General features: G+C 37.1%; 1 long non-coding RNA gene across 2 annotated transcripts; it reads left to right on the plus strand.

Annotated features, from left to right (window-relative positions):
• The first annotated feature begins 6,211 nt into the window (after positions 1–6,211).
• Positions 6,212–7,869, plus strand: LOC135083787 (uncharacterized). Of its 2 annotated transcripts, XR_010259696.1 has the most exons (4): positions 6,212–6,372; positions 6,493–6,664; positions 7,007–7,129; positions 7,493–7,869. It is a non-coding gene; the product is annotated as an uncharacterized LOC135083787 (long non-coding RNA). The 2 variants fall into 2 exon arrangements; XR_010259695.1 differs by lacking the exon at positions 6,212–6,372 and having other exon boundaries at positions 6,385–6,664.
• The last annotated feature ends 19,062 nt before the right edge of the window (positions 7,870–26,931 follow it).

The following is a 26,931-nucleotide window of genomic DNA, read 5'->3' on the forward strand; positions in this document are numbered from 1 at the left end:
GATGCGGGCAGCGCAGGACCGTTCATTGTGGAAAACTTTGGAGGAGGCCTTTGTCCAGCAGTGGACGTCATTTGGCTGAAACGAACGAACGATTGTCACTTTTGATAAATTATTAAAGGGATAGTATAGTATCCATCCGCCTACACCATGTTTGGATTGTCAATGATTATAGGCCTAGAACCCATCCGCCCACATCGTATTACCTAACAATCCTAAGCGTAGGATCCCAAAGGCATTGTATCACTAACAATACTGACTAGTCGTTAAATATTCATTAGTTAGCCAGAGCGAGCTAGGCCACGATTATTTAGGCTGCTAAAGCCCGCTCTGTGAGTACGTAGAATTTTGTCCAATGACCCCAAGCTACCCATCCTTATCGCTCGCGCGTAATTACATTAGATACTGTCGCGACTGTGCGACGAGCGCCCGCAATGAGTGTGCGAGCGCGACAGCAGCATAATTACGTGCGAGCGATAAGGATGGGTAGCTTGGGGTCATTGGACAAAATTCTACGTGCTCGCAGACCAGACTATACTTAAGCCAACTACGAGTACCTATATTACGAGAAAAGCTAAACCACATCCAAGCCCGTATCATTTCGCTAACTTTTAGGTAAAATTCCTTGATTAATAACGATAAAATGAACAAATTAAAGATACACACATAGGATATGTCCTATGTGTGTATTTTTAATTTTAATACTATGGTATTAGGTATAATATAAGCTATAAATAAAATAAAATATGTATAGATCGTTTCATCCACGAAGACGCGCCCCACCAAATTTAGGGAAGCGCGGGGTGCGGGGAGTTTGATCCGAGCAATCCGAGCGTCATTATTGTAGTGTGCGTGTGCACTCATGGATAATTTAGCGTGTACCGATAACACTCAAACATTAGCGGAAGAATGGTGGGGCGCGTCTTCGTGGATGAAACGATCTATCTATCTATAGCAAGAAATTTTTAATAACTAAATTGCAGAACTCACCGTTTTGGTACCTTTTTAATAGATTTAAACGTTAGTTAGATCATATTACGGAACAAGGACGTAAAAACGTGTGAAAGAGGACCTACTTTTGTAACTTTATATGTATAGTAAGGAGGAAGATTTCTCAGTCGTCCTCTTTTTATAAGAGAGTAGGCACAATTTGGCAAACTAGGTACAATTTGTTTTGCTTCTTTAGAGTAGGCGCACACCGTTGATTTTTAGTTGGCCGATAGTTGTGCCCGATTTTAAATTGTATGAAGAATCGGCCAAATCGAATCGGCGTAGTGTGCGCACTCCCATACATGCCCATACTGATCAACTGCCCGACAAAACTATCGGCCGACGAAAAATCAACGGTGTGCGCCTAATCTTAAAGGTATGAAAGAGGTTCAATTCAAAATTTTATTGCATCTTATGACATGATTTCAGAAGATGATGAAATAATATTGTGAGTACATTTTAAAGGTTTTCTTTTTTAAAGCTACAGCGATACTTATAACCGTAATACTTACTTACATAAAAGTATGTAATGCCCGTATTCGCAAACATACTTGAGGTCTCACAGCTCGCGTGGACGCACAGTGCTGTGTGACACAGGAACCAATTACAGACCTCTATTCAACGCTGTGCGTTTGATTTGCTACTTTACTTAAGCATCGTTTGTGAATACGGGCGTAATTTATGTATCGCACTCAGAATATAAGTATTGGCCATTAATTAAAAAAACTAGGCCAAGAGTGGCGCAATGTTGACCCATAGTTGACCCGAGAACTATAAATCATGTTCCGTTAATTCAGTGCTTTTGTTGGCTCTTTAATCACCATTTATTGTAGATTTCCGAAACGTAGATTTCCGTATGTATTTATTATCTATCTGATAACCAATTTGCATTCTTTCTACAAAATTTGTAGGGACGGGGCTTCGCAAGGAAAATCAGTTTCTTCCAATAATATGTTTAATCTTCTTTAAATATTACAGAGCCACCCTTTACTCTTATCTAACCGTCTTGCCGCCATGACCCCTTTCCTTCCTTCTCCCTCACTACTATCCTACTAATATAATAAATGCGAAATTTTGGATGTCTGGATGTTTATTACTCTTTCACGCAAAAACTACTGAACGGATTTTGATGAAACTTTACAGTACTTATTATTGTTTATAACCCAGAATAACATATAGGATATAATTTATGACGATCTGTGACAAAATAAATTTCACGCGGGTGAAGCCGCGGGCAAAAGCTAGTACATAACACAGTACTTAAATGCAGTACATAAGACAGTACTTATAATAATACCATGTGTAAACCTAGTTAGCTAGGTTCTTTTTCTACCCACAACACAGCCCAACAATTCAGAAATATATCGTACCCCTAAATGTAGTTATGTTGTTTTAGGTAAATGAGCCTCTTAATAATATATTTTATGACGTAGTAAGTACTAGTAGGTACTCGTATTATTATAAAAATGCTACACGCAAGTATCGTTCTTTCGTTTCAGCCAAATGACGTCCACTGCTGGACAAAGGCCTCCCCCAAGGTTTTCCACAATGAACGGTCCTGCGCTGCCCGCATCCATGCTCTTCCCGCGACCTTTACCAGATCGTCGGTCCACCTAGTACACGCAAGTATAATGAGCTCTAAGTTTTCTGAAAGATTAGAAACAACTAACCTTAAATCCAAAGCAAGTCACAGCACAGCACAGGAAAGCTAATCGTCTTAAATTATTAATTATTCCAACTTTTTTGGAACTACCGACCTCTACGACTATTTAATTTTGTCCTAACAGCATCTTGTAGTGCAAGGAAAAGTTGAAGGCACAAGACCACGTGGTAGATGACCAATGAGATGGATAGACAAGATCAAAGCCGCAAATGAGTGCTCGGTTAACAAATGTACCCGGAAAGCTGCAGTCCGCGAGGAATGGCGCCGTATTGCAAAGATAATCACTCATCGTGATTCATAATGATGACCAATTGCCCACGACGACTCTTTGTACGAAGAAGACGACTATTTGTACGAAATGTCCTGGCTGTTATGCCTCACCCCTCACCCCTAATGGCGGAGGTGGTTCCAGAACAATTAATCTCGGTAGTGTGTCGCAGGTCTGCGCTTATTCTTGACAAACTGTTGTTGGGGCGGTTATTTACTATTATACTATTAAGCCCACGATGTATGGCCTCGTAAGGGCCTCAACAGACATGCTACTTTAACCTTTAGCTAGTTGAGCCTAAACTATCTATACTAATTTATACTAATATCATAAATTCGAAAGTAACTCTGTCTGTCTCGCTTTCACACTTAAACCACTGAACTGATTTTGATCAAAGGTATAGAGATAGTTTGAGTCCTGAGAAAGGACGTAGGATAGTTTTTATCCCGGTTTTTGAAACAGGGACGCGTGCGATAAAGTTTTTCTGTGACAGACAAAATTCCACGCGGGCGAAGCCGCGGGCGGAAAGCTAGTAGCCTATAGTTACATTAATAGTCGTGCGGGGTATATTGGACCCCAAGCAATAAAATTTGCGTCATATTTCGGCAAAAGTTAAACTTACGCGATTGTAGGTACGTTCATCGAACGGACGAACATCGTGTTTGCGACTGTATCGATGCAGCATCGCGATTTCACGACTTTATTTCTTCAGACGCGAATAGCGTGTTTTATCGACTATCGATGCAGAATCTCGATCTCGATTTCGTGCATTTGGACGCAGTAAATCGCACGTTCAAATCAAATCAAATTTCTTTATTTATAGTTTTAGTGACTCTATCGATACAACATCGCGATTTCGTGACTTCATCCGTTCAGACGCGGTAACATAATCGCGCGTTTTAGCGACTCTATCGATGCAGAATCACAATTTCGCGACTTTATCCGTTCGGACACGGTATCGGAATCGCGCATTTTAGCGACTGCTGCTGCATCAAGCTTCCGAAAAGCACCTAATTGTCCACGTTTGGCGTTTTAAAGTGTGTAGTTTGGAATGTGTGGCTGCATTGTAACACAAACTTAGCATTAAATTACTATGATACCTGTAAGATTTGCAGTTTGTTTGTGCTAATTTTGTTTTAAATTAATTTATTATTATAATTCAGCTTCTAAAAAGCGCCTAATCGCCGATGCTTAAGTAGCATGTGTGTTGTAGCTCTAAGTTGAATTGCGCAATAGTTCGTGGTTTGGGAATAGGCCTTTGCCGATCGATAGTGGCGCTAATTTAGTAAGGTATTTGTTTAGGTGTTACGTGACATTTTATAGTTTTCTGGATCAGTGATACATTATTAACCTTTTAGTCTGATACTCGGAACTTGCGAATTCGGAGGTTCAGGGAGAAATAACTAAAGAAAGCACTCAAAACTATTTGGAGAGGCTTAACGTGTACTGCGAACCACTGAAACTTATTTATTGAGATAATCAGGACGAGGAGGAAAATGGAAAATCGGAAAATAGAAGCGACCGATGACTGATAAGTACTGGTATACAGGGTGTTAGGTAAATGGGTATATGAGCCGACACTAGCCCATGTTAACATGATATAAATGGTATGGTGAAGTCAGAAACAGTTACGAACATGGACTAAAGGCAATAGGTCACTATTTATTTGTTTCACAATATTATTCAATAGATGGCGTTCTATACATACATAATGTCTAAAATTATAATCTTTGACAACCCTTTTTGTTGCTCTTTCGTGGTATTTCTTTTTAAGGTAAACAAAACTTTAGGCTGAAAGTCTATCGACTCTATTTCTTCACAGCTAAAGTTGATATTTGAAAGGATAAACGTTTTCGGAGCAAATATCAATGGACGCATTGTTTTTGCTATCTGACACACAGACATTGTGTTCAATGAACTGTAATAATTTGATGTGGCAGACATTATCTGGAAAACTGATTTTTAAAAACAGAAAATGGAATTTTCCATTGTATTGTTGGTATTTTACAAAAAAGTCAATGACTTACAAAATAACAGAGGATTTGAAGAAGTATTTTTTGTTATAGGTATATTTTCCCAACTTATCAATTAAGTACTAGCTCCGAACTGAGTAGAGAATGTAAATATGGTGATAGTGATTAGACAACAGCCCAAAAACTAAAATAGTAAGACACGGGTCTTAACGCGACGTTTATTAATGAGTTACATTATGTACTCACGGCTTGATGAATCGGCTGCTAATAAACGTCGCGTTAAGACCTGTGTTTTTCTATTTTAGTTGAAATTGAACGCGAAAGATTAAAATCTTATATTAGATAACAGCTCGCTAGAAAAAATAACATTAACTTCAGTCCTAAGATGCATGCCTTCAAAAAATTGCACGCTACTATGTGAATATAGCTTTATTCAGACTAAGCTTATTGTTCCTGTTTTAACTCGTTATAATCTGTAATTATCGCATCATCTACATTGCATTCGCTGTAAATTTGTTTTTTTATAAATAATTTTATCAACCATGGACTTAGGTTTAGAAAATTGCCCCAGGCTTCCTTCCTCTTGCTGAATGTCTGGTCAGACTGCCTAGTTAATAAGCCATGTTACAAGGGACAATCGGTTGTTTTAAACTTTCATGGTCACTAACAGAATAATCATTTTATTGACGGGACATTTGGACAATCTATAGATCAAGTTTTACGGTGCGAGCTAATGTTCGCCAACCTCCAAGCCCGTGTGTCCACAAACATCAAAGTCTCAGCTCAGTGATTTGGAATTTTCCAATCAGAGGTGCGATTGTGTAAAGTTGTTCATGGATGGACAATGAATACAATTGATCATCGATCGTATATCTAAATTCGAATTGTGTAATTTTGTCCATTCCATGAAGACCGAAAAGTGACCGGTCGTATATAATCGTTTCATGGATTTGCGTTTTATTAATGAAAAACATTCGCTAAAACTCATTATTTTTTAACAAATAACAAATTAAATCCATGTTCAAATGCAGTTTTTTTTAATAAAATTTTATGATTGCACCTTAATAACATACTTTTATTCATATAAACATTGAATTCGAATTAAAAATTTACCTCTGCAAATCATATAACGAAACGCATAGAACGAATGAAATACGAGTTCCACTACCCGCCCCCAGGTGGCATACATACTTTAAGGCTAGGCAGGCTAAGTTGACTACTACTCTACAATAGGTGGCGTTAATGGACAACGAAAAACGACGTGAAATGTTACTTCTTTTTATTTATTTATACTTTAATGCCAAAATTTTAACCTAAGGCGAACTTAATCTCACATTTAATCAATTATACATAAATAAGTGTTTTGAGAAGTAGTATTTTAATCTATGTTCTGTGAATGACAAGTGTTATCTGTCAAGTGTCAAAAAACTTGAAAAACTTTTACGAAGTTTGATTTTTGTTAAATTTGTTTAAAAACACAAGTAAGTATAGATTATTACACTAAATTAAGGCATTCTATCAAAAATTAAAACAACCCAAGTTTCAATAACTACTCCTGTAACTTTGGTTTCTTCATATCAAATAATCAATTTCATTTTCAGTGCCAAAGGCAAGAATAATTGCCCACGCCAGATGGAGACCCAGCTAAATAATGTAGTAACAGCGCGTGGTCGTGTGATGAGGGTTCCTTGACTTGAGTTCTGGCGCAACACGTCCTGGGCACTAAACAAGATTGGGGATGGGACGTCTAAAGAGGTGCAAGCCTGGAAAACGGTAAGGCCTATTTTATTGACATTAACCAATAAACTGTTCAACATACTTACACAACATAACATTATTATGACTCTTATAATGCGAACAGCTAGGGACTGGAATTTGTTGCCTGCTGCTGTCTTTCCCGAAGACTATAATCCGGGTGTTTACAAGGCGAGAGTGAATAGGCACTTACAGCGCAGATATGTACCATCCTAGACTGCATCCCACTTAACACTTGGTGCGATTGTGGTCAAATACCTGCCTCGTTATGCATAAAAAAAACAGTGACTAAGATTTATCACAATTTTTCAGCCACATTCTAGCTAGCAGCTAACATGTTTTTTTTGTTTCTCATTGCAGCTCTCGTCTTGCTCTACAGCACTTGCACTTGTCCCACCATATACCAGTGTTGGAACTCTTCCAATAATTTCCCACACCCAGGTGGAGAATACTCCAGTTACTGCTACTGCTACTCTAAAATATGTAAGTTAAATAATGGAATATGATAATGTATGTTTATATTATTATTATGTATGAACAGTATGATTTATGTTGCACAAATAATGAAGGTATTTTTAGTAGCTTTTGCCAGCGGCTTCACCCGCTTAAAATTTAGTTTGTCACAGATTGTCATAAATTATAGACTGTATGTTAATCTAGGTTACAAACAATAATACTGTTAAGTTTACACAAAATCCGTTCAGTAGTTTTGGCGTGAAAGAGTAACAAACATCCAGACATTATGACATCCAAACTTTCGCATTTATAATATTAGTAGGATAATAGATATGTGTTGTTGCTATATCCTAGCTAGCAGCTAACATGTTATTTTGTTTGTCATTGCAGCTCTCATCTTGTTCTACAGCGCCTGCACCTGTCCTACCATCTACCAGTGTTGGAACTCTTCGAAGTGTATTAATAATTATTATTTTAGTAACCATAAAAGTTTAAAACAATACATTTTATTGCATAATTATTTGTTAGAAAAAACGACAAGTACAAATGAGTAGGGAGGCTGTTGATTTTTCATGGTTATTTTATATCTTGTTGATTGTTCCAAAAAAAAACTAAGTTTTCAAGAATGCTGTGATTAAAGTACCTATAGTATTATATTTAAAATAAAAACTTAGTTTGTAAAGAGACGAAGGCTGACCACAAAAGAAGTACTTATAGCTGTCTGTGTCTGTGTAAAGAATTTAAATAAAAAGATGTGTATATTTAAACAGTTTTCTTTATTTTATTAGTCATTTATTCCTGTAAATAAGCCCACACAGGGCACTTATGTCCCAACATAACTTTACCCTACCACTTTGGCAGTATTGTGGGTTAAGGCTGATTAAAACGTGTTAAGTAGATAAGTAGGTACCTACCTAACTACTTTATTGACTTAATTTTAAGTAATTAATTGCGTAGTAGTATAGTACAAAACTTAGTAGTAAGTTTCAAGTCAAAATTTAGATTGTGCTTGTGTTTTAAGTACGTGCAATTTAATCACGTAAAATTAAGTGAAAAACACTTATCTACTTAACACGTGTAACTCAGCTTTTAGTGCTATAGTTGTTGATGAAAAAGAACTCTTGTGTCTCACTAAAACTTATTTCCATTAACACCAAGCACTCACCGCTTACCACACTTTATCTTTCAAAGAAATAAATTAACAATTTGCATACGAGGACGAGGATAGAATTACACCTCTATGAGAATTTATACGATTATCATGAGTTACGAGTCACCGCAATCATTTGACATTAGCAATGGGCTCATGAAACTTAGACAATTCGAATTTTCTGTCAAAATCATATTCATCATTCACTCATCGTATAAAATTACGATCAAATCGTTATCATATCGTTATCGTTTTATGAACTCCTTACACAATTAGAATTAGCCGTTTGACACATCATAACGTACGTTATGAACTGTCAAATGAATACGATTGCCTTAGACAATCGCACCACTGACCACTTACCTAGTTGATGAGAAGCAATACCAACGGAAATATGTGGAAAATTCCAATACCACCTTTGGAAATGTGGGTAGTAAATACTTTGGCAAACTAGACATTTAATATTGGATAGTAATACGTATTATTAGGTATTAGATTTTTTCTCTAAGTAGGCATTGCCTGACTTTCTACCGATAGATAGAGGTACGTTACTATAGGTACTGTACGTACATTATATATGTTATAAAACTTATTGGTACATTTACTTTGCTTTTGAATTGTAAATCAGTCTCCATGGGTTGTCTGGAAGTGATCGCTTGCCAGCGATAAGACCGCCAAAAATATGCCGTTTCAAACTTGTATTTCTATGTGTACCTAGTACTTTTGTGATTGTCACATCACTCCTATGACATACATATTTTATTGAGGAAAAGTTTAATAAAGTAGCCACACGACCCTATATTTTATTCATATTTAATAAATGGGGGTACGATCGCAATATATTTTTTCGCCACTCACTAAATTCATATAAAGTTATGACGGTCCCAGTATGTTAGTATTCATGAATTCCTTCTATTGTTAAGTTTATGTCTTCCTCTTTGCTATGAATGTTATGATTAAGGGCTATATTTCACCGGGACACCATGGCGGCGCAACCAGTCGCCGCTACCAACAAAATGTATTCTGTAGCTTTGCGCAACCAAGCGGACACTAGGTGAGTAACTCTCTATAGAGCTGTATACATTTTGTTGGTAGCCGGCGACTGGTTGCGCCGCCATGGTGTCCCCGTGAAATATAGCCCTTAGGATATTGCAAGTCATGAAAAGTTAAGAACCAACCAGTTTTTTATTGGGTGCCTGTTCATATCATTCCCGAACAGTATAATCCGGGGCTCTTCAAGGCGAGAGAGGCATTTACTGGACACGCTACCCTAGACTTCATCTCGCGTAATGTCAGGCGTGATCGTGGTCAAATACCTTTCATTTTCTGTATAAAAGCCAGCTTTTTTAAAAAACCTTAGGGTTCCGTACCCAAAGGCTGCCTATGAGACGAGTAGGGTCTCATAGGTAGCCTTTGGGCAGCCATCAGCTGCCTTCTTCCATCTGTCTACACTGGTCAGCTGGCTGTATCTCATGAAACGTAATAGGAAGATAGATGAAAATTTTACAGGATGGAAGGCTTACTCTTCTTCTATTTCTACAAATACCTAACCTTCGAGAAGAAATATAGGCCACCTATAATCATCATCATCATCATATTATTATCATTACGCGTCAACTGCAGGAGCACGACCCTCTAGGTTTCCAGAGGCAAATGGATGATTCTACGAACACTTCCACGCTGGCCACACGGGTTGGAAAGGCTTGATCTTCACTTATTTTTGTTTAACATTACTATAGTCTGGTCTGTGAGCACGTAGAATTTTGTCCAATGACCCCAAGCTACCCATCCTTATCGCTCGTGCTTAAATAAATTGCTGTCGCGACTGTGCGACGGGCGCCCGCAGTGAGTGTGAGAGCGCGACAGCAACATAATTACGCTCACAGACCGGGCTTTACAGCCAATAGGGGCGAAGCGCTAACGAAATATGTCGCAAAAACGGGAAATATTATTAAACTTTTCGCGTGTACAAAGTCGCGGGCACAGCTAGTAGCAATATATCATTATAATATCACTATCATTGTAACACAAATAGCCATTAAAACTTTAGTATTATGGACTAGTATAGGGGAAGGGGGGGCATAGTGGAGTACTTAACTTCAATCGAAAAAATAAAAAGAACCAGATAAGTTATGAAGACTAGTTTTAATCGAAATGATACTACAAGTATTGTATTATAGAAAACTCTAAAAAAAATTAACGAATTATTAACTATTTTGGCATAAAATAACTTTTTTTTATAGTCTATAATTTTTCGCTTTGCCCTTATCACAAGGGTAAAGTGGAATTGCACTTTGGGCAAAGTGAAAAAGGCACTTATTAAGCGTTTATCTACTCTATTTGAGCATTTTGCTAATGAGGTCAATTAAATGAAATAACATAAACAACTTATTTGCTAATTAGGAACTGTTTTAGGCCATAAAAAACCTTGTCCCTTACTACTGCAAGATCGTATATTTTTTGCTCCAGTTTTTTTGAAAAATACCGGACGAACCTATCAATCTTCTTCGATGCATCACCAGATTTCAAATGACGATGAAGAGTTCCAAATAGGATACCATATTTTTTGATGCCGAACTAATCGTAGTAAGACTCGCTTCCTCCATCGCTCTTCTCATTTGATCTTGTGTCCATGAGCCTTGGTTCGTTTTTCTTTTGTAATAATTATGAACCATCTGAAAAAACAAATTAAATATTTATATGTGGGAATCATTCCACTTTGCCCCCTTGTAATTTTTTCCACTTTGCTTTTTTGATAATAATTACAGTTTTCAATTGATAACTAAGAAAGTATTAAAATTTGTTTAATCTACAAAATGTCAAAGGAATCTATGATAAACAGATATTAGATTTAAATAATAAAAATACCATCACTACTCACTTTTCACAATAATATCCAGCCTCCAAAACCCTTGAATTTCGTAAGAAACTCACTTGATCTACATCGCGCAGTCATGTAGCCTGCTCGGTGGCGCTAGCCTAGCCGGACTGATTTTGGTCAATGACCTTGGTCGGCCCTGTGCTTGGCTTACGTGAAGCACGAGTGCCATTGGGTGAAAGAGTATTGGTAAAATCAAATTTTTCGCTTTGCCCACCCCTTCCACTATGCCCCCCTCTCCCCTAATTATACTATACTACGTTTCAGAGCTTCAATCGTAACTGCATTGAAACTTTTGAGCCAACACTGCAGAGTTGAAAATTGTATTTCGTAACTTTATTACCGTGTTCACTACATTTACTCGTGAGGCTGTAGTTTGCGGTGGATGTTCTAATTATTATAAAGTTAATGGTTTACATTTAAAAATTAAGGAAATTATAGTTTTATTGTAAATATCTTTTATGATATCTTTCCATCAGGTGAGATGTAGGCAAAGAGCTTCCTCGTCGTGGGTAAAAAAAAATCGTACGTTTAGTTTTTTAACGTTAAACAAGTAGATTCTAACAGTGCTTAAACATTTTCGTAGGTTTATTTTTCATTGAAATAGATTTAGATATTATCTAAAAGCAACCCTTCATTAAAATGTACAGACATTTGTGCACGAGAAAATACTTATAATATATTTGTACTGTCGTAATTTTATATCAGTAAAACCTATTTCACAAAACTAACAGCGTAAATTATAAGTAACTTGAAAAAATCTAACTGCCTAAGGCGGGAATCGAACACAGCGTAGGCTTCTCCCGATGAAAAGAAAACAAAATGTTTAATCTACATGGATATGAAAGAAAAATGTTGTATGAAAAACAGGCGAGGGGAGCCTATTTTCTTATATTTATTTTCAAAAGAAAAATAACATAAAAGAAAAATAGAGACACGATTACTAACATGTTTAGATGCCACTAATGCAATAAAGCAAACAAAATTAATTGCGATTCGAGCTAAAACAAAAATTAACTTGGTCCAAATGGATTTGGGGTCAAAGAATCTAGTTTGGTAATTAGGTTTGCCGATCTTGTCTTATTTCGTTAGAAGTCTTACTTGCCCTACAGCTGAGTTAGACTGGCCATTGGCCAGACATAGGCGGTAGCGGAGATAAAAAGACTAGGATTACAAAAACATGCTAAATACCCTGGCTATATCTACAGCTGAGTAGCTGCAGTGATGTGTAAGCATTTTTACTGTGAAACAGATGTTAATTGGAAATTTAAATGTATATTGTTGTTTTAATAATTAAATGCGGGTAAGCGAAATAATAAGTTGGAATGTGAGTTATGTCAGTTGGAATGCGCTCGGTTGCTAACGGTTGTTTTCGGTCTCGCGCGATCCATTCTGTTACGAGCGCTCGAGTCGAGAGGACCTCTCTGTGTGATACCGTCTGTAGAAGAAAATAAAACTGGTATTGTATAATTGAGTATTATTTCTGGCCTTACTTCTGAACTAATATTACTTTAGTTCAGAAGTGGGATTGAACGGGAATATTACTTAATATTCTAATCACGCCCACGGACTGGACAAGTAAGTTAAAAAGTTTGGTGAAAATATAAGGTGAGTGACACATTTTTTTTTCTTATTAAATCCGTAAGAATCTTATCCATCTTGAGTGTTTATTGTATAATGACAATATAAAAATGAATTGGATATGTGGTTTAGCATAATTAAAAATACAGTTTGTAAAATACCTTTGATATTTTTATTTTTGTGATAGTACAAATTATAGTTAGTAAATCTTTAAAAATCTACCCCATCATGGTGGTTTCATGAGTGATCATTATAAAATCATAATTAATAAATATAATTATTTATTAATAAGTACATATTTTGAGGAATACCCTCAATAACTATCTTTTTCTTGATAATTTTACGTTAGTGTAAATTGAAATTAAATATTTTGTTGACTTAAACGGATATACACTAGACATAAAATAAAACTCAGATTATAGTAGATCTTCATAGCACAGTTAGTGATTTGCCCACCCAAACTGATTTCAGACCAAAAATGTCGACGTATCATGGGGGGATGGAAAAGCAAGACGGACCCCGTCGGGATGACGCGGGAATTACGGAGATTCAAGACGGAAGAGCAACGCCGCCCAGCCGCAGTCGCAGTCGCACGCGGCGGCCTCGCAAACGTCCAAGGAGAAGTCGCTCCGGTGCACGGCGCTCCCGTCCCTCGCGGCGGCCCTCGAGTAGCTCGGGCCGTACGGGGTCCAGAGGCCGTTCGTCTCGGAGACGTGACGGCTCCGACGTGAGCCGACGCAGACGCCGCCGAGCCGATTCGCGACGAACTGCTGCAACAAGGACGCGGCCCTCACGATCGCGCTCACGTTCGAAGTCTTCTGGCGAACGCAGAGCGAGACGAAGACATCGACATCGCAGGAGTGGCGTTCGACGGAGTTCCAGCCATCGCGTAAAAAGTCAAGCACCACATCACAAGCGGAGGCGTCGTGAAACCGTGAGTGAATCATCATGTACTGATAGTTTAGATAGTTATCGAGGTAGTAGTAAAAAGAATGCTTCAAAAACTGTAGATAAACACAACTTTAGTATTCAGGATGTAATGGAATTGATAAAATCGCTGCCCTCATCGGCTTCTCAATCACAAAACCATTTTAGTATGTCAACTAATGCTTTACCTGAGTTTGACCCTGCTAATAAAGAGCAAACTGTTGATATATGGATCAATAAGGTGGAAGAATGTGCGTCTTTGTATAATTGGTCTGAAACACAATTACTTCATTATGCGTTACCTAAATTTACTGGTTTGGCTAAAGTGTGGTACAATGGTTTGCGTACTTTAAAGTATAACTGGGCTGAGTGGAAGGCGCAATTAATTGCACAGTTTCCTACTGTTGAGAATTATGCTCAAATTTTACATGACATGCTTAATAGGAAAGTGAAACCTAACGAACCATTAGAGACATATTATTATCATAAAATTAATTTGCTAAATCGTTGTGACATCAATGGTAAGAGGGCAGTAGACTGTCTGTTAGATGGTTTAGAAGACAAGGGATTGAGGTTAGGAGCACAGGCTGCAAACTACTCGCATCCCGAGGAATTGCTTTCATTTTTCAAATCAGTTAAAACTGAAGACGCAAAGGAAAAGTCATATCGTCAACCGTTTACAAAAAGGCGATTTGATGGTGCTAATGATAGTTCAAAACCTATTTTAAGATGTTTTAACTGTAACGAAGTTGGTCACCCATCGTTCAAGTGCACTAAACCATTAGTTTCGTGTAATATATGTAAACGACTTGGCCATCAAAGCGCTAATTGTAAACGATTATATAAAAATAGTCAAGGTGTTGATAAATCTGTTGAAAAGGATAAGGCAGTATCGGAGATTAAATTAGCTGGAGGTTTGGACGAAAAGTATATTCTACCGATATTTGTCAATGATAAACCAATGACTTGCTATGTTGACCTTGGTAGTCAGAGTACCTTGATTCGTCTAAGTAACTTTAGTGATTTGAATGTTATATACAGTACAAATGATCTACCTTCGCTTAAGGGATTTGGTCAAGCGATTATTGAACCTATAGGTAGAGCAGTTGTACAAATACAAGTACAATCGGTTAAGATATCTGTAGAGGTATTAGTAGTACCAGATGAGTTATTAAAACACCCTGTTTTGTTAGGGCATACGTTTACAGAACAAGCGGGAGTAGTCATAATTAAAACTGATGAACATTTAGTTTTTCAAAAGAAACCTGATATTGACATTGCGAATCAAAAATGTAAGAATAAACTGGTAATTAGTTGTGATGTTGTCGTAAATTCTATTAATATGGTACCAATCAGGACAGATACCAACAGTACTATTAATGTTTATGTTAGAGAGTCAGTAAGGAACGTAGGTATTAATAGTTATTTTGTTATGCCTGGGTTATACACAATTACACAAGGTGAAGGTCACATTATGGTAGTTAATTTAAATTCACACGAGATTAATTTTAAAAATGGACAGTTGTTGACTAGAGCACATTTAATTGATGAAACCAATTGCTTAAATATTAGAATGTTAGAATGTGAAAAGGGGGACCATATTGAAGATTGCTTGAAAACTGGTAGTGAGTTACACGTTGAAGATAGAATTAAACTAAAGGCATTGTTGGAGGAATACAGGAGTTGTTTTTCATTTGGATTGACTGATTTAGGACTTACAAACTTAACGGAAATGACTATTACTTTGAAAGACACTACTCCGGTTGTATATAGACCATATAGACTTGCTTATTCTGAGAGGAATAAAGTAAAGGAAATGATTCAGGAGATGTTGGATTCGGGTATTATCACAGAGTCTGAGTCAGCGTATGCTAGTCCAATACTTTTAGTACAAAAGAAAACTGGTGATCAACGACTCTGTGTAGATTATCGCGCGTTAAACGCTAAAACGATAAAAGAACATTATCCGCTACCCAGAATCGAAGATCAAATTGATCAGTTAGGTGGTTATCAGTATTTCATAACGCTGGACTTAGCATCCGGGTATTACCAAATTCCTTTGGATCCATCGTCACAGGATAAAACTGCCTTCGTTACGCCTGATGGCCAATATCAATTTACACGCATGCCTTTTGGGTTAGCCAACGCACCCTCAGTTTTCCAAAAAACAATAAATAAAATGCTAAAAGACGTCAAAAATGAAGCGTTTGCATTTATGGACGATATTATAATTCCAGCTAATAGTATATCACAGGGCATGGAACGATTAAAAACAGTTCTTGAACTCATTAAAAAAGCAGGTTTAACATTAAAATTGTCTAAATGTTTATTTTTCTGTCAAGAAATAGATTACTTGGGTTTTGAGGTTAGCAAAAACGGGGTTAGACCTGGTTCAAGGAAAACTGAGGCTGTTGAAAATTTTAAGTGTCCGACAAATCAACATGAAGTACGCCAATTCCTAGGTTTGGCTAGCTTTTTCCGCCGATTCGTTAAAAATTTTGCAATAATTGCTAATCCATTGACAAGATTGTTAAAAAAGGACAGTAGATGGGAATGGGGTACTGAACAGGCGAAAGCATTTTTTACACTAAAGTCCGAATTAGTAAAAAGGCCTATATTAGCTTTGTATGACGTAACAGCTAATACTCAGATACATACAGACGCCTGTAAGACGGGCATAGCGGGTATGCTACTTCAGGAGGATAATACAGGTAGGTGGAGAGCGGTAGCCTACTATAGTAGACAAACGACTCAAGAAGAACAAAAATATCACTCCTTCGAATTAGAGACGTTAGCTGTTATCGCATCGTTACAACGATTTAGAGTCTATGTTTTAGGCATAAAGTTTGTAATTGTAACCGATTGTAACGCATTGCGCACTACTTTGTCCAAAAGAGATATAATACCACGTATAAGTAGATGGTGGCTTCAACTACAAGAGTATGATTGTGGTATTGAGTATAGGCCGGGTAATCGCATGTGTCATGTTGATGCACTCAGCCGAAACGCAATTCCACAATCATGCGAGCCTGAGCCTGTTTTCGATATTTTAGCGGTAGAAACAGAAGATTGGTTAACAACCATTCAAGGAGCTGACGAAGAAGTTCAGCGAGTAAAGCAAATTTTAGAGGACCCTGAGACGCCTAAAATTAATGAGGTTTATCAAAATTATCGCATAAAGGGAGGTAAAGTTTATAGAGTTGTTGACAGTCAATTAAAGTGGTTAGTTCCGAGGGGGTTTAGATGGCAACTACTAAAAAAATGCCATGATGAACTTGGTCATTTTGGGGTAGACAAAACGTTAGACAAATTAAAATCTCTTTACTGGTTCCCAAAAATGACTAAATTCGTAAAGAAGTATGTTCAATCATGCTTAGAGTGTAGTTACCATAAAATACCTGCTGGGAAAAGGCAAGGAATGCTTCACCCAATTCCGAAAATAGATAAGCCTTTCCACACGGTACATATGGACCATTTGGGTCCATTTGTTCGCAGTAAATCTAGAAATAGTTATTTATTGGTACTTGTAGAAGCTTACACTAAATATGTCAATTTATATGCAGTTAAAAATACAAAGTCTAAGTCGACCATAAAAGTGTTGAACCAATATTTTAGTTTATTTGGAATACCAAGTAGATTGATTAGTGATAGAGGTACATCGTTTACTAGTAAGAGTTTTAAAGATTTTGTGAATAGTCTGGGAATCAAACATGTCTTAAACGCGGTAGCGACACCGCGAGCGAATGGCCAAGTGGAACGATACAATCGTACCATCTTGGCCTCCCTCGCGGTGAAAAATCACAATTGTAAGGAAAATGAATGGGATGTCCATATAGAAGAAATTCAGCTAGGTCTCAATACAACGATAAATAAGGGTACTGGAAAAAGTCCAGCTGAGGTCTTATTTGGAACTAAATTGCGAGCCAAAAGTGATGGTATTGTTACATCTTTGCTTGAACAGGGTGAAGTAGGTAATTCACAAGAAAATTTACGAACAATAAGAGAGAATGTAAACGCTAGAATTGACGAGGAACAAGCAAAACAAAAGGAGAGGTTTGATAAAACTAGGAGAGTAGGTAGGAAATATAAAACAGGTGATTTAGTTAGGATTGAGAGAGAGGTTGGAAGTAATGATGGAAAATCTAGGAAACTAATGGCTAAATTGCAGGGGCCTTACAGAATTGTCAAGGTTTTAAACAATGATAGGTTTGCGGTCGAAGATACGCCTTTGACACGTAAACAAAACCGTAAATATGAGGCAGTTGTAGCTTTAGACAAAATCCACCCTTGGTTGAGTTTCACTCGAGAAGGGTTGGCAGACACAGATGAGGAGAGTTTAACTGATAGCGGAGATAGTCGGACTGATTTGGGATGTGCAGGCAATGATGAGGGTGAAACAAATGTAGTGTCACAGAATATAGATGACAATATTGAGAGCGCTGATGAGTGTAGCGATAATGAGGTCAATGATTAAAATGTGTACGTTTATGATAAATTATTGAATTATGAAATAGTTTCAGTGAGTCATTTGATAAATTAAGATGGTATTTTATTTTGTGAAATAAAAGTCTACGCACAATGGAGTCTGTTGACAATTATGAGTGTGTTAGATTTTGTATGATTTTGTAGTTAGAACAATCTACACACAATGGAGTCTATTGACAATTATGAGTGTGTTAGATTGTGTATGATTTTGTAGTTGGAACAATTTACACACAATGGAGTCTATTGACAATTATGAGTGTGTTAGATTGTGTATGATTTTGTAGTTGGAACAATTTACACACAATGGAGTCTATGGACAATTATGAGTGTGTTAGATTGTATATGATTTTGTAGTTGGAACGATTTATATACAATGGAGTCTATTGACAATTACATATTATGAGTGTGTTACTTTTGTATGTTGTGATGAATATGGATAAGTCTTCACATAGTGGAATTTAATAATGAATTACAAATTATGAGTATGTTAGAATTTACAAGATAATACTGTGATGTAAATGATTCTGATTTAGTTAAAAAAAAAAAATGTTTATAGCACTGATTCTGTTTTGCAAAGGATCAGAAGGATTTCTTTTCTTGGTATTATTAGTGATTGGTAATGAGTACCTAATTATGTTATAAGTAGTATTATAATTGTGTCGTAAGCAGTATTATAATTGGTGGAACAATTGGACCCATTTATGCAAACAAGAACCAACCCACAGCAGGGTGGTTTCGAGAAAATGAGACTTTTGTAAAAAGAGTGCGCAAAATGCATACATAATATATAAATGAATGATTACTTGTTAATCTTATGTGGGATACTGCAGCCTATCTAGGAATATCAGATTTATAAATTTTGTAAAGTTAAAGTTAAAGTAAATCGTTAAAAACCGGTTGGTTCTTTCTTGCAAAAACATTTTTTGTTGCTTAGTTCCTTCTTGCAAAATGGATGTAAGATTTCATTGTTGTGATATATCTAAAATTAAAAGTCATTCTATATAAAATATAGATTTTAATGCCTTTTATTAGATAATGAATTGGAATCACGAACCCTCCAAACTAAAATCACTATTATTATCGTCTTCTACCTCAAAATCGATAGGCCCGGTAATACTGTCGATATGGTCTTCTATGTTGCTGCTTTTCAGGGTTTTGTAGAAATTGTGTGTGTCGTTTTGGTATTAGATGCAGAATACTTTTAATATTCTGTTAGTTTAGCCTCAGATATAGCTTTTCCTGTAAGCTAAAGTAAGTCCATGTCATTTTTTGTCATGACGGCCTTGCTTGCTTCTGATATTTTTCTGTATATTAACTTCTTTGTGCCGTGTGGGAACGGCCATAAAGAATAAGTACTCTTCACTACCAGGAACAGCGTGTCATGAATGGCGTGTCGTAAGAGGCGACAAAAACTCCTGCAGCACCGGACGGATCTCTAGCCCTGGCAATCTTTAACACTCGCACACTGCGGACTGACATGAGGCTCGCCGAACTCGAGGAAGAACTGAGCAGGTTGCGGTGGGATATCGTAGGATTATATGAAGTCCGAAGAGAGTGGGGGGACACCATAATCCTCAAATCCGGAAATCTGCTCTATTTCCGGGAGGGCGACCAGCAGTCCTAGGGTGGTGTCGTCCACAAGTCCCTTGTCAACAACGTGGTCCAGATCGAGAGTGTTTCGGCGTAGCGTAACTTATACTCAGAATCACCAAACGGTATTCGCTGGAGGTCATACAGGTATATACATACGCACCGACCACGGAACACCCCAACGACGAAGTAGATACTATGTATGAGGATATTTTCAGAGCCATTCATACCTCCCGGTCCCATTTTACTGTTATGATGGGGGACTTCAACGCGAAGCTGGGTAAACGAAGCGATAGTGAGCTGAAAGTGGGGCAATTTGGGTACGGCGAGAAGAACGCAGGTGGCCGACTGCTGGCTGGCTTTATGGAGAGGGAGAGCCTCTTTATGATGTACTCCTTCTTCAGGAAGCCAAAGCAGAGAAAGTGGATATGGCTGCATCCCAATGGCGCTATAAAAAATGAGATCAACTTCATCTTGTCGACGAAGAAGCATATATTAAATGATGTATCTGTGATCAACTCGGTCAAAACAGGAAGTGATCAACGAATGGTAAGAGGCACATTAAATATCAGACCCAAGCTCGAGAGGTATCGACTGATTAATTCTACGCTCCGCGCAGCGTCCATCCAACTAAAACCCCGAAAGCTTTCAGCTCGAGTTGCAAAATCGTTTCGAATGCCTAGGAGATTGAGAAAATGTGGACGAATACAATGACAGGTTCGTGGAAATTGTTCAAACGACCAGTAGTGTGGACAATTGGGTCTAAGATCTTTAAAAACCGTCGTTCAAAAGGAACCAAAAAGATCTCTGACTTCCCCAATAAACTTATGGAAGAGTGACGAAACTTGGTCCTGCAGTCCTCTGAAGATGCTGCTCGGTATTGGTGTCTTAACGGACAGATTTCCAGGTCTTTGACTCGCGACCTACCCCAATATAATACAGACCGTATAAAAAAGGCGAATGAGCGTAATAAGGGCTCTAACTAAAGTGTTCGAATGAGATCTGTCTGTTGGCCAAAGCCTACTGACCAAGCTGAAGACCGAGGATGGCAGAGACATCTCGTCGGGGCTTGAGTTATTGAAAGAGGTTGAGAAGTTCTACGGATAATTATACACGAGTGTACATACACCTGTCACAAATCTGGCTGAAAACCCAAGAGCTAGATTGACCCGACACTATACCAAAGATATCCCGGACGTCAGCCTGTACGAGATTAGAATGGCTCTCAAACAGCTGAAAAATAACAAGGTACCGAGTGATTATGGAATCACGGCTGAGCTTCTGAAAGCAGAGGACGCCGGTACTAAAGATTCTTCAGAAGCTGTTTGATTCTGTCATCCTTGAGAAAAAAAACGCCTACGGCATGGCACAGTAATGTGGTGATACTCTTCTTCAAAAAAGGCGACAAAACCTTGTTGAAGAATTATAGACCCATCTCACTTCTGAGCCATCTCTACAAGCTGTTTTCGAGAGTCATCGAGAATCGTCTCATTCATGAGCTGTCAACGTCGTTATTTCGTTTTGAAGAACAGGCTAAGGTCATAGATCATACTATTCATACTGCTTCGTTTCATCTTTTTCGAGTAGAGTTTTTCAATGCATAAATTTATTCATCAATTTTTGTTATTATTAAGACATTTTTTATGATAAAGGTACAATTTTTTATTTTTAAATAGCTTAATTTTAACACTATCAAGAACTATGCTACATGGTTCCTTCAAGACTAACCTGATTTCCACTAAGCAAACAATCTTTGGTTCTGTTTAGTTATAAAAAAATTGTAACAATTTTTGCTAAATGGAACCAACCAACATTGGTTCTAGTTTGCATAATTAGTTTAAATAAGTGCTTAGGGACCATGCTGTATAGTTCTTTATAGTTTTTAAAAGTTGGCCAAAGCGGGTTGGTTCCGCAAGTGACAGTGCTGTATCTCTGTTGTTAGTTGTTAAAAATGTACCATAATTTTTTTGGAGATAGAATGCGTTATTTGAGCGCCATCTATGTACTTAACTCAATTTCACTCAAAGTGTGGGTTGGTTCCTGTTTGCATAAATGGGTCCAATTATGGTATAAGATGGCCGAACGGAATTTTGTTATAGTTAATATAAATTTGTATATATAGGTGTACCAGAATCTCATGGCAAATAAAAATATTGGAAAAGTGTGTTTTTCATATGGCCATTGTCTATGGCTTTATTGTCACCTGTCAAAGTAAATCAAGAGATCTGTCAGCCGCTGCAGAAATTTTGTAATCTCTTCATGCCTATTTGTTATTTTTGTGAAAAAGACGAAAAAACTCAAGCAAGTCATATTGTTTTCAAAGTGTATTGTAAAATAAGGCATAATTCAAAGTCAATCTTTGATTTTAAAGCGCGTCGTTGAGTTGACAGTAAGTTGGAGTGAAATGTTTTGATACTTACCTACATTTAGTTTATTACCTAACGGCGTCAGCAGGAGGGTTATGTTTATTTTTATATTATTCTTACCTAATAGCTGCTTATCGGGGTTTTCAGGTGTATTTCATGCATTGGTGCAGAGGAATGGTGAAAATGTTATGACCATGCCATGTAAAGAAAATTGAAAAAGATTTCATCAAACAAGTTTGAGTAATTGAAATGCTGAAAAAGCGATTTATATTATATTAATACCTCTTTAACTTGATCATCTATTTGAAGAACAAGAAATGCAAGTGGAGTTCTTAGAATCGTTTTCTAGTTCTGAATGAAGTGATAAGTTATAAGTATGATACTTAATAAAATTATTTACAGTAATATACGGTTTACTTATTTTTCAAGACATGTTCCTATGTTAAAAACCCGATGTATAACAACATTCTCCATACACATACCTAAAATGTATAGGTAGGCATTCGTACTTCATGTTCATTAATATTAGTCATAAGTAAAAATTAAACAGTATCAAGATCGTTTAATCCAATTTCCCCAGTATTGCACTCAACAAAGTTTATTTTCCCCATTTGCCATGAGATTCTGGTACACCTATAGTAGTATTTTGATGAGTAATTAGTAGTATTTTGATGAGTAGTTAGTAATATTTTGATGAGTATTTAGTAGTATATTGAATATTAGTATTATTTTATTATTGTATTTATAATGAAATTAGTTTATGTAAAATGATAATGAAATAACAATGTTGATTTATTATGATGAGAATGAAATATTAAGTAATAATTATTATTACTAATAATGTTTATAGTTTTCTATTTTTTGTATATACTAAATTCAACTGGAGGACTCAGTTGATTCAGGATGGCCGACTGTAAGCATTTTTACTGTGAAACAGATGTTAATTGGAAATTTAAATGTATATTGTTGTTTTAATAATTAAATGCGGGTAAGCGAAATAATAAGTTGGAATGTGAGTTATGTCAGTTGGAATGCGCTCGGTTGCTAACGGTTGTTTTCGGTCTCGCGCGATCCATTCTGTTACGAGCGCTCGAGTCGAGAGGACCTCTCTGTGTGATACCGTCTGTAGAAGAAAATAAAACTGGTATTGTATAATTGAGTATTATTTCTGGCCTTACTTCTGAACTAATATTACTTTAGATGGGAATGACAGTTGGAAAACCACTAAAATATAAAATTGTGTCACTAGCATCCATGAATCCTAAACGTACAGTGCTATGAAATCATGGGTCAATAATGGCTTGTAATCTGTATAACGGGAAGTATACAGAATAAGTAGACTAGACTGCATCCCACTTAACATCAGGTGCGATTGTGGTCAAATACCTGCCTTGTTATGCATAAAAAAATTAAATAAAAAAAAAGTATCTGGATGCAGGCAGTGTATCACCCGTCGTTGTGGATCTTTGGGGGTGACTTTTGTCTAGCTGTGGGCGTCATTTGGCTGAAACGGACGAAATACATTAGGAGCATATATTACCTAGGACCCAAAAGACCCCACAAAGGAAACAGAAACGTCGCTAAATCACTCGGTCAAACGAAGCGAACTTTCGCAAATGATACCTTATTCGTAAGATTTATAGCCGCAGCTGCTTATTGACAGTAACAAATCGATTTAATATTGCTTTTCAACATGCCATTCGGCACAACAACTAACTTATTGGGTCACTCCGTGCCTTGTATTGGGGATTCAGGTTGTCCTAACTTTTGGCGAGCAGAAGTATAAGAGCACCTGTAGTTATTGTTTTGGGTTGTAAAGTTTTTTTAACAGAGCACCTGTAGCTAAGTTTTGGTTTTGTGAAGTTTGATAATATAGTATTCATCATCATCATCAACAGTCCTTTACAGCCCACTGCTGGACTATGAGCCTCCTCCACTTTAGTGGAGGGTTTTGCCATAATCTCCACTCTTGGCAGACGGATTGTAGATCGCAGTTTAAAAGAATAGGATTAATGAAACATAATTAGTATGGTTTTAATAGCTTTTCAGTGCCCCCACCAAGTCGAGCAAAAAAGCGGCACGGCCGTACCATCCTTTTCTCGAAGCAATTCAGGCCATTTTCGACCGCCTGTAACTTCGTTGTGGATAAAACTAGAAGGCTGAATTTTCATTAGCTATGCAGGCATTGTAAAGACACGGTATATTTAAAATTTCATTCAATTTGAACCAGTAGTTTAAGAATTATAACGGGTCAAAGTTACTTAATTTTGTCACTCACTGACTGACTCACTGACTCACCGATCATCAAAACTCTAAGGCACTTCTAGCAGACCTAGAAGCTTCAAATTTGGAATATAAGTAGTGTTTGGTGTATGAATCAAGGAAAAACTAAAATATTTGGGGGCACGGTAGTGCAACCGCCAAGTCGAGTAAAAGTTTTCAATTTCGGTCCAGTTTTCTAGATACATAACTGCTGTCTACAAAATACAAAAAGAAATGAGATCCCATCAAAAACAATACTTGTCAAAAAAACCAAGTCTCGCAACTCAGTTGTTCTACGGTAAAAAGTTGTGAGATCCATGTAATACCAAGTCCAGGCCAGGAAATCTTTAACGTTTTACATAAATATATTGACTTGGCCATCGCATGAAAACACGTGTAAATTAAATTATTTAGTGCGATGGCCAAGTCAATAATTTATGTAAAACGTTAAAGATTTCCTGGCCTGGACTTGGTATTACATGGATCTCACAACTTTTTACCGTAGAACAACTGAGTTGCGAGACTTGGTTTTTTTGACAAGTATTGTTTTTGATGGGATTTAATTTAACTTTTAAGAAACATGGCGTAACTGCGCTTAGTCCAAACCTAGTCAGAGTACTAAATTATAAGAATCCCCTAAAAGTATTTAGGAACAAACATAAATGATCTGTCAAACTCCATATAAAAACACTGGTTAAAGTTACGATTAAATTAAGGTGAAGCAACTCAGCCTTAGAAAAGTGACAATCATTTTGGAAAATGCTTGTGGTTTAGGTTTAGGAAAAAATCATAGTTCAGCAACGTAAAGTTGAAAAATATAGGCTATAATTACCTTTTACTTATGTTTTACACATCAAAGCATTAAAAAAACCTTAACAAAACTATGTAGCTACATTCCGCAGTTGCATTGCTAGATAAAGATTTAAGTTACGACTACGAACTAAAAGTATTCGGGTTGGCAAGTGCGGCTCCAACTTAGTTGAAATCTTATACGTACCTATTTCACTTTTAGAGCTTAAACTATGCCTTGCTCTTAATGTTACTTGTGTGGATGTTAGACACGGATAAAGCTCATTCTTTTAGCTTATATCCGGTGTGAATAAAGACCTTCTATTTTCTAACTCGAGTATTATAGATCAGTGTTCCGCAAAGTGTGTACCGCGGCACATTGGTGCCATCATCATCATCATTTTAGCCTTAGGACGTCTACTGCTCAACATAGGCCTCACCCAATGCTTTCCATGTTGGTCGATTGGTAGCGGCCTGCGTCCAGCGCTTCCCTGCTACCTTTGCGATGTCATCGGTCCACCTTGTGGGTGGACGTCCCACGCTGCGTATTTCGGTACGTGGCCTCCATTCCAGAACCTTGCTGCCCCATCGGCCGTCAGTTCTGCGTACTATCGTGCCCTGCCCATGGTCACTTCAGCTTGCTAATCCGTCGGACATTGGTGTACAGTGGTTCATTTGTGGTGTCTCCGAAAAAAACATCGTTTTCCTAGATGTACTTACCTTGAACACAAAAAGTTTGCGGAACACTGCTCTAACCAACCCTATTTGTAATGTGTATTTTTTATTCAAATACTTTTTTTTGGACATATTTTATTGTTTGTAAGCAACGATTGTAACTAACATTAATGTACACATTGTTTAATGTTAACATTTCTTCGAACCTTGGCCTGTATCGATGAAAACAACAAACAAAAGCTTAAAGCTCTTATTTTAGCTTTCCATCCAGGACACCTAATTTGCCTAACATGAATATTCACGAGCTAGATGTTTTCTTTGTTTATGACTACCCGCCATTAAGAATTTTTGTAGACCTATAACCATGATCCTTGTTGTTGTGGACTAGATTTCGTTTTTGAATAACAGGATTATAATTTCAAGTATAATGCGGGCTGAACGATTTTTTTGTATATTCAGTAGGAGTTGAATGAATCTTGTTAAGACTGCTATGGAATAATAATTTGGCTTTTGAAAAATAACCATTAATGTTCTTTATTACTTAGTTAAATTACTCTAGAAAAGATTCTGACTACAGAGAATGAGCAAAAATGTATGGAGTTTGGTCCAAATGTCCACCATTAGCGAGACCTATGTAATAAAACAAATAAATAATAGGCAAATTGTATATGTAATAAAATAATAGGTAAGGCTAAATTTGCAAAAAAATAAAGCCTTATGATAATCCTAACATTTGCATAAGTGAGAATAAAACTTTCACTCACACTAAGAATTAAGTCTCAGAGCGAGCATTAGAAACGGCAAAAAGCCGAAGATCCGATAAAAAACCATTTAAGAAGAATCCTTGTGACGTAGACAAATGTTATCGATAGAAGCATCTGCTTATGATAAGTGCACAAAGTTGGTCTCGGCAGTCAGTCGGGAAACTACGGGAATTTACCTGGGTACCTCTCGTTGCCACCGCTGAAACTCCTGTGTAGCCCCAGGATCTACAGCTTGACCGCCAATAAAAACTCAAAAATCCAAACAGTGAAGGCCATAAGTTTGTAAATTGTCACAGCTTATACTTTTAAATGAAATAGAAAACATTTATTTGGCTCGTACATAAAATGATACAATATTAAAG

The sequence above is a fragment of the Ostrinia nubilalis genome, chromosome 24 (genome assembly GCF_963855985.1).
Source record: "Ostrinia nubilalis chromosome 24, ilOstNubi1.1, whole genome shotgun sequence".
In the NCBI taxonomy this organism is placed as follows: domain Eukaryota; kingdom Metazoa; phylum Arthropoda; class Insecta; order Lepidoptera; family Crambidae; genus Ostrinia; species Ostrinia nubilalis.